General features: G+C 37.3%; 1 protein-coding gene across 7 annotated transcripts in view; it reads left to right on the forward strand.

The window, feature by feature from the left end:
- The first annotated feature begins 125 nt into the window (after window positions 1-125).
- The window catches only part of AGTPBP1 (ATP/GTP binding protein 1), a 65,083-nt gene continuing 56,785 nt past the window's right edge, over window positions 126-8,423 (forward strand). For 2 of the 7 annotated variants that reach the window (XR_001864021.1, XM_017740449.1), the window contains exon 1: window positions 731-876. The gene's annotated coding sequence lies outside the window, so the exon portion shown is untranslated. Of the gene's footprint in view, window positions 147-730; window positions 877-8,423 lie in introns of those variants that run through there. The other 5 variants (XM_017740446.1, XM_017740448.1, XM_017740445.1 and 2 more) reach the window with 4 other exon arrangements.

Below are 8,423 nucleotides of genomic sequence, written 5' to 3' on the forward strand. Positions count from 1 at the left end.
GCGCCGCGGGCTTTTCCCCCCCTGCCCCGATGGAGGGATAACCTACCGTGGGCACTGGGTGGAAAATACGGCGGTTGGGATAACATTTGCCTCATGTGCCATGCGACTTGGCCTGCCCAACGTCTGTTTGACTTAACGCTCCGTGGGTAGGAGTTTGTTAACATTTGGGGTTTGGTTTTTATTTTTCTTTTTTTTCTTTCTTTTTCTTTTTTTTTTTTTTTTCTTTTTCCTGCCTTCTCTTGCAGTAGTGGAAATCTAGCGCAGCAAGTCTTTCTTTGTAGGTATCGGTTCAAATGCTCGACAGAGGAGGTCTGAGAAATAGGTTTCACATCGGGGTGGGGTGGTGTTTTTCTTCGGTGTAAACTGTTTTCAGGCACCGAGCTTTGTGAGATGTTTAGAAATCCTCAGCTGGCCGAACTGTCTGCCTTCTCTTGCAGTAGTGGAAATCTAGCGCAGCAAGTCTTTCTTTGTAGGTATCGGTTCAAATGCTCGACAGAGGAGGTCTGAGAAATAGGTTTCACATCGGGGTGGGGTGGTGTTTTTCTTCGGTGTAAACTGTTTTCAGGCACCGAGCTTTGTGAGATGTTTAGAAATCCTCAGCTGGCCGAACTGTTGTGGATACTTAGAGCAGTAAGCTTTCTCTAGTATGTATAGGCAGAAAGTGAATTCCTTTGTACCTGTATAGTGTAAAAAACACCATGAAACTTCCGTATAGCCTTGTGGTGTGAATGTTGATTTTTGTGTATTTGTTTTTCCAGCATTAGGAAATTAGCTCTCCAAAGAGCGTGTTCCCATGAATGACGTTCCTTTGAAGAAATACGTGTGTGCACTACCTCTATAGGTTACACTTCATGAAAAGGCTTCTCTGTTTTGCAGGTAGTTTTCAGTGTGTATTTTGTGTAACGCTGGGTGACTGGATGTTGCTCATGGGATAGCCCCACCTTTTTGGTTAATCCTTCATTGATATCATACTTATGACCAAAGAGTTTTTCTGGAAATTATACCTCATGTTGTGCGTTGTGGGTGCAAGTCTGTGTTGAAATATCTTTTTATTTCTTGGGCTGGGCGATGACAAGATAGTCTCCTTTCCTGAGACTTTCCTATTTAATGTCAAGATAATTTTAACACATAATTTCTGATGTTTCAGTTTACTTCTGTGATTATTTTTTGTGCCAGTATAAATTAAGCAAAATACTTTTTTTTTTAGTTTCATTAAAATAAAGATTCTGTCTTTTTTTTTTTTTGAAAAAGAGTGGAAATTATGTCAAACCGAAGAGTAGTCTTGGTGTGTGAAGTGACACCTGATACATGTTTGTGTGAAGTGACACCTGATCTCAAGCTTAACTTTCAGTTCAGGTGTTGGAGGTGGCAGTGCTCATATTTTAGTTTTCATGTTCAAGTAGTTCACAGATTATTTTCCATATTGAAGCTTTTGAGCTTGAAAAATACTCAGTTGTCTTGACAGAAGATTTTTATTAATTGTCTTACTGCTGCTGGGAGGAACTTCGCTGAAATTAGGTGTGAGAAGTTACATGTAAAGAGAAAAAGGAGAAGGGCTCTCTGAAGTCCTTTTGACTTACGGAAGGAGTTTTCTATTTCACCTTGTGTTTAGGTTTTAGTTTAGGAAGGACATTCAGCTTGTCACTCAACAGCTTGTCAGCAGTGTGTCTCATGATTAGAAACTTCGCAGTCTTTAATATTCATGGTGATACTCTGCTAGACATAGTTGGGGATCACCTGTTTTTTGGCTCTCCATAGGTTATTTGAAACATCTCCTTGAATTCTCATTATCTGTGAGCTGCTTGCTCTTAGGAGATTGCTCCTGTGATATGAATTGCTAATGTCCAAAAGCACAGAGTGCTAATCAAGTTGCACTGGCTCTGGAGTATAACTGCAGTAATTGAAGTGGTGAAACTCCTTAAACAACTTAGAGGAGAAGTCAGGTTTCTCGGAGTGAGTGTGAGAGTGCTGAACAAGGCAGCTCTTTGTGTGGATGCTTAGGAGAGATTTGTAGCAGCAGTGTATCTCTGGGTGTGTTTTCTGTCCCTGCCCACTATCCACAGCTTAACTGTCCAATATCCTGTGCTAAGCATCAAGAAGATTATGAACTATCCAGTGTGTGTCCTGGATACATGGATGATTCAGCATGGTTTTCATTTGGAATTGCAGTTAGCCGTAGAAAGACTGGAAGCAGGGGGGAGGAGGGAACACCCAAACATCCTTTCTTTTGCAACAGCTGCAGAGGCAGCAGCCCTGAAAACGTCACCCTAAAACACTTAGTATATTATGAAGTACATAAGAGCTTCCTCTACATTCTTTATAAAACTTAAAATTTCTGAGAAGCAGGGTGTCCGAGGGTTTGCATACTGGAGGTAGGTAATACTGTTTCAATTGTTCCAAGTGTAATTCATAAACTAAATGGTAAAAATCAAAATTTTGAAAGTGAGAACAATTGCTGAGAGTATTATGGGTTGTTATGATTGTGTTTCTGCACACTAATGAGGTTGAAGGGTTTGGAGTATATTTGAGAGATAAGTATGCAACATGGAGCCATGTTTTTGGTTTTCTTTTTTCTTTTTCTTTTTCTTTTTCTTTTTCTTTTTCTTTTTCTTTTTCCTTTTCTTCTTTTCTTTTTCTTTTCTTTTTCTTTTCTTTTTCTTTTCTTTTTCTTTTCTTTTTCTTTTCTTTTCCTTTCCTTTCCTTTCCTTTCCTTTCCTTTCCTTTCCTTTCCTTTCCTTTCCTTTCCTTTCCTTTCCTTTCCTTTCCTTTCCTTTCTTTTCCTTTTCTTTTCTTTTCATCTGGATTACAACCAGGATTGAGGGTTTGCTTTAACTCAGTTAGTGAATTGGGAAGTTCAGGTCTTTGAGTTGATTTTTTACAGACTGACCTTAACCATGAAGACAGCGTAACCCAAAGCAGCAATCACTGGGTTAGGTGCTAGAAAGCACCTCTGACATTTACCACTGTATTAAGTTTTTCCAAGAGCTGGCAAAAGTTACTAGTTTTCCAGTTCTTGTTCAGTTCTTGGTAGGGAAATGCTTAGTTTCTGCTGTGGTAGTCCTTTTCGTTCTGGCTATTTTTATTGCTTCCTTCTCCCTCCCTGTGCCATTCACCTTACACCTGATGTGAGAGTTACGCCGGCCGGGCAAGAAGGAGCTGACTTTTGCAGTATTTCTGTCAGCTTAAATCACTTAAGCTTTGAAAGTGATACTATGTGACCCTGATGACAGCAAGTTTGTCATATCTTGAAGTAACCCTATGCTTGCAATGCCAGTAACTTTCTAGGAGCTTCTTTTCAGGCAAGAAATAAAATAGTGCTGTTTTGTTTTGCTCCTTTCCCTGGCAAATGCTTTTCTTGCTTGCTTGCTTAGCTTTTTTTTTTTTTTTTGGCTAGTCAAGTGGATTGCTGGTAATGGCTGCATGACATAGTTGACAACCTGCTGTAAAGGACTTTGGTGCTTCAGTCTTCTGTGAAGCTTTATATATGTCATTTTGAATGTCTGATTATATGCTGCGATTTATCTAGTCACGTCAAAAACTTGTCCCTTTGCTATAATGCAGCAGTGGGTAAGCTATCAGCTGACTTCTTTTGTTCCCTACTGTAAATATTTATAGCAAATGGCATGAGGGAAAGGCAGTAACTGATTTTCAGAAGTATTTTTTCTTTGACTAGTGAAGGTTGTTAGCCTTTTCATTTTGTTTTAGGTTTACAAATTAGACTGTCTTCCACCAAAAACTTCAGATAATTTTTTTCTGCTTGAAGGAGTTGGATAGTCATTAGATAAGGGATTATTTTCTGCCATTTCCACATAAAATCTTAAAATTATATCTGGAAGAAAAGTATCTCTAGTTTTTCTACTATCTTGAACAAACCTTTTCTCATGGAATAAATACTTCTAAGGTAGTTTTAGGTATATTACAGTATTTTGATGGCACTAAAAGCTTTTTGTGCTGCTGCATTTTAGGATCTTAGGAATAGATAACTGTTCTGTGTGCACTCAATGTCATTCCATCCTATTTTACAATTTAATTAAAAAACCAGCTGGTCCTGGTAATTGACTCTCTGGGCTATTGACTAGGACTTAAATTCGTATTAAACGTCTACAAAGTAAGATTCAGTATGGAGTGGGAAGTCTTTGTTTTTGTTTTCCAATGCTTGTAAAGGTTCAGGAACTGGGCTAGGAATAGTCAACTTCAGGAAACAAATTCTCACTACCACATTAGTTACAATTCTTTATGTATATGGTTTTGTTTACTGGATTGTGATTGGGTACAATGTAGTGTTTGCCAACTTGAAACTTAACTGTGAAGCTTGAAGGATTTCCCCAGATTTTTAGAATGGTTTATAGGTAACCAAAACTTTTATGGAGTGTTCTGTGGATTGAGCTTTCAGGATATAAAGCAGTTTGTACAAATAACTCTGACATCTCTAAACAGCTTGTGAGATTTTTTTACCTAACATTAGGTCTCATGTTTTTATTAAGGAAATTGTTCACATGCAATAACTTTGCTAGTTTGTGTGGCTCTAAAATAGAACTTCATTCTTGAAAAAAAAACCAAAAAGCAACCCACAAGCAACCATTTTTTCAAAAAGATGGTTGTGCAAGTTGTGACTTGAGACACTGAACTGGAAAACTATATATTAGGTATGAAAGAGTAAAGAATTAAATAGCCAGAGGAGCTACCTGTGGTATAATTGCTGAGACTTTTGCAAGTGGACAGTCCTCCTTATGGTGCAAGAGGATGAGATGGGGGAGATTGCACCACTGTATTAATAGCAGTGGCCTGTTCTTACTGCTGTCAAAGGGAGAGGATTCTGCTGTCCTGGTAATTCTTTTGTGTAGTGTTAAGTAACATACTGCTCATTTCTGTATGGTGTGTGCTATTTGTGTGGTTTTGCCGTATTTAGAATGCTGGTTATCACAGTGTTTACCTGCTTTCTAGAAGTTCTTTGGGTAGGTTGCTTTTGGTACAGAGACCATGACTCTTGCTGCCACATGTTGCTGGTTATCCTAAATTTTTGACACAGAGCTTATTCCTACAAGTGTAAATTCACTTAGGTAAATAGTCTGTTCTAGCAAACAATTTACTTCTATGTTTAAGAACATAAACCACAAGTGGTATGTTGGAATTAAGATTGCCTAGAGGACAAAGAATGAAGAAGTATTTTTATCTGGTTTTGTTTAAATGGACTTGCAAGCACTTTGAAAAAGAATATTTTGACCTATGAACAGCTTCTGAGGCTTTGGGATGTATGAAATGAGATACTATGAAAGGTGCATTTGTGTGTAATTTAATCTGCACCAAACTGGGGGAACTCACATGTGCTTCTGTGAGAGGTAAAAGTGCTTTTGGAAGCATACCCCAGAATGCAATCACCTTCAGGGTTTCAGTGTAGGTTTTTTTATGCCTAGCATTTGTGACCTTTTTAATAATTACATGTTTTCTCAGTTCGTATCTATGGTTTCTCTATTTAATTTTTAGGCTTTTTGCGTTTCGACACTATTCTGTCACCTGGGATTTTGTATTCCTTTCCTTTTTTGCATACTAATTTGTCTTTTTTTTGGTACTGTACCATTTAACAAAGATTTAGCTCAGCTACTTGCTTGCACTCTGTGATAAATGAGTACACATCAAAATAATGACTTATTTGCTGCAGACTTGCTCATAGTTACTTTTTTTCACCTTTCAAATCAATAGCTCCATAATAATCAAAAGTGAAGTCCAAGCTTTGGCTTTAAAAATATTTTGGGATGCACTGAGCTTTGGATACAAAGCAAAACATGGAAATATATATATATAAAAATATGTATATGTATGTATAGATGAACAATCTTACAGGTTTTGCAGAGCTATTGTGGTCAATAAACATAAAAAACTTAAATTTTGATTTTTCTCTTGATAAGTATAGCTTGATATGTGGTTTTAGCAACTCATCTATTTATGAAAATAAGATACCATGTTTTAATAAATACTGAACAGACTCAAAAACATGCCTTTCTATATAACAGCTTTTATTTTCCAGAAACTTATTTTCTTAAGGAATAAGAAAATAGAATGTACTGCAAGTAGAACAGATGCAGTTGTATTGATAAACTTTGTATATCCACATGTGGTTTTGATTTTTCTGATTTCACTTGGAGAGAACTGTGTTTTTTGAAATGTAGTTGAAGTACTTTGCAGGAAAATCCTAGTATTAGTTCTGGAAAATTTCAGACATCTCTGGCTCTTCAAAGTAGTCTATTTTCTGGTTGTGGGTTTTGTTTGTTTTTTTTGTTGTTGTTGTTGTAGGGTTTTTGTAGTTTTTTTTATTATTTGTTTGGTTTTCTTGTGTGTGGTAGTTTGGTCTTGCTGGTTTTTTGAGGGTTGAGAGGTTTTTAAGTAAAGAAAATGCAAAGATACTTAAAATTTTCTTAAAATTACATTTATCCTTCCCAGGCAGCCATGTTTTGTGTTAAAGTATTTTGGTCAGTTGAACATGTGAATTCTGTTTATGTAAACTGAGAATGTCCTTCAGCTTCAGTAACAGAGAGATTATCCTTGTTTTCCGTAAGAGAAAGTTTTAATAGCAGGATTTTAGCATGAAAACTCTCCATGGTTTTGAGAGTTAAGAGTTTCTGCCAGTTTCAGTGAGGAAGAAAAAACTAACATGAAAGTAGAGGTGCTGTTGCTTAAAATACATTTTTGAGCCTCAGGTGTGACATTATTGTGTGTTTAAGTTATGAGAATTTCTTTCAAGTATGATGTTACCAAAATGACAACAGAAGTGCTCAGCACTAATGTGTTGTAATGGTGACTGTGCTTTTTCTTCCTAGTGTCTAGCCTAAGCCTTCCTCCTTTCAGTTTAAAGCAATTGTGTTGCTTCTTGTCCCATCACTACACGCCCTTGTAAAAAGTCCCTCTCTAGCCTTCTTGTAGGCCCTCTCTAGTGCTGGGAGGCTGCTCTAAGGTCTCCCCAGAGCCTTTTCTTCTCAGGGGTGAACAGTCCCAACTCTTTCAGCATTCCTCTGTATAGGAGAATTGTTCCATCACTCCAGTCATTTTTATTGCCCTGTTCTGGACTCGCTTCAGCGAGTCCACATCCTTCTTACATTGGGACCCCAGAACTTGTGTCAGTAAAATCTCCTCTGAAGCCTGTTACAGTGTCTGACCAGAATTATTGCTGCCTTGCAGAGGCTGAGCATCTTGGTATTCTTTTACTATGTATATATATATAACTTAGTATTCAGGAGGATGGAGTTCATGCAAGTCCTCTGTAGGCACTCCCAGCCATGCCTAATAGACTCATCTGAATAGGAGGTCTGAATGAAACAGCGTAAGTTCATTTCTTTAGCCATTGTTTTGAGCAAAAGAAAATTGCTTTGTGATGATCCTTGCCATTTTTTAGAGTAGTTTTGTGGTTAGAGTGTTTATCCAAGAACCAGGAGTTCCATGGATTCCATGTGATTCTTACATTTCGGCAAATGCCAAAATTTCATATGAAAGGGAAATACTGGAAGGGGTATCCTCTTCCCTTTGCACGAACTTTGTCAGTAAGTGTGAAATTTATATGGTACTGAAAAGCTGGATCCACAGAGAAGGTGGCTCAGTGGCTCAGTGACAAAGAATTCACCTAGGAGTGAGGTAAATGTGCTTTTCTGAAGAGAAAGGAAAATGTGAAAATTACATGTAACTTCATGCAGGCCATTTAATTTATTGTACTGTTGATAGCATTATGACAGCATTTATTACAGTGCAGCTTTCTGATCCTGTGAAGACTGCCTTTTCCCCTGTTTAGATGGGAGGATGGATAACATTTCTCAGGCAAGGTGAAAAGGCAGAGGGAGATTGCAGAGAATCCAGCTTTTATTGACTTGGAGTTTTACTTAGTCAACACTTCTTGCTCTCCTCTGCTTCCCTCCAACTTGAGGTGCTTTCATTTAGTTGTTGTTGGTCCTTTACAAGCAGAACTTATGTTAATTTTAAGTCTGCTCTGCTACCACTGGAAGGCAAGTGGCATTGTTTAAAATGTGTAAATTCATTCACCTTTGCCTTTAGCTTTCTATCAAGTGTTTATTCTACTATTTTCTATATAATAATAATCTATATTATTATACTATTAAAAGTTTTAAATTATTTTGGAAGTTGTATTTTTGCATTGCCTACTAAAATGTTAAAGAGAATTTTTTTTTACTTTAGTATGCATAGATGTTCCACCACAACCCTCTGGATAGCCACTGTGTGCATTTCTCTTTTCCTTTTTTCCCTGCTTTTTCTCATTGGTTGTTGGTTTTATTGGGGGTTTTTTGGTTGTTTTTGGTGGGGTTTTTTTTTTCTTTTGTTCTTGTGCTTTTTCTTTTTTACTTGACTTTTCCTCTTGACCTGGAGCATCAGTGAGCACTTTAGTGCTTACTGAAATACTTTGTGGTGAATTTTGAAAAACA

Source organism: Corvus brachyrhynchos, unplaced genomic scaffold, assembly GCF_000691975.1.
Source record: "Corvus brachyrhynchos isolate BGI_N302 unplaced genomic scaffold, ASM69197v1 scaffold37, whole genome shotgun sequence".
NCBI classification, from domain to species: Eukaryota; Metazoa; Chordata; class Aves; order Passeriformes; family Corvidae; genus Corvus; species Corvus brachyrhynchos.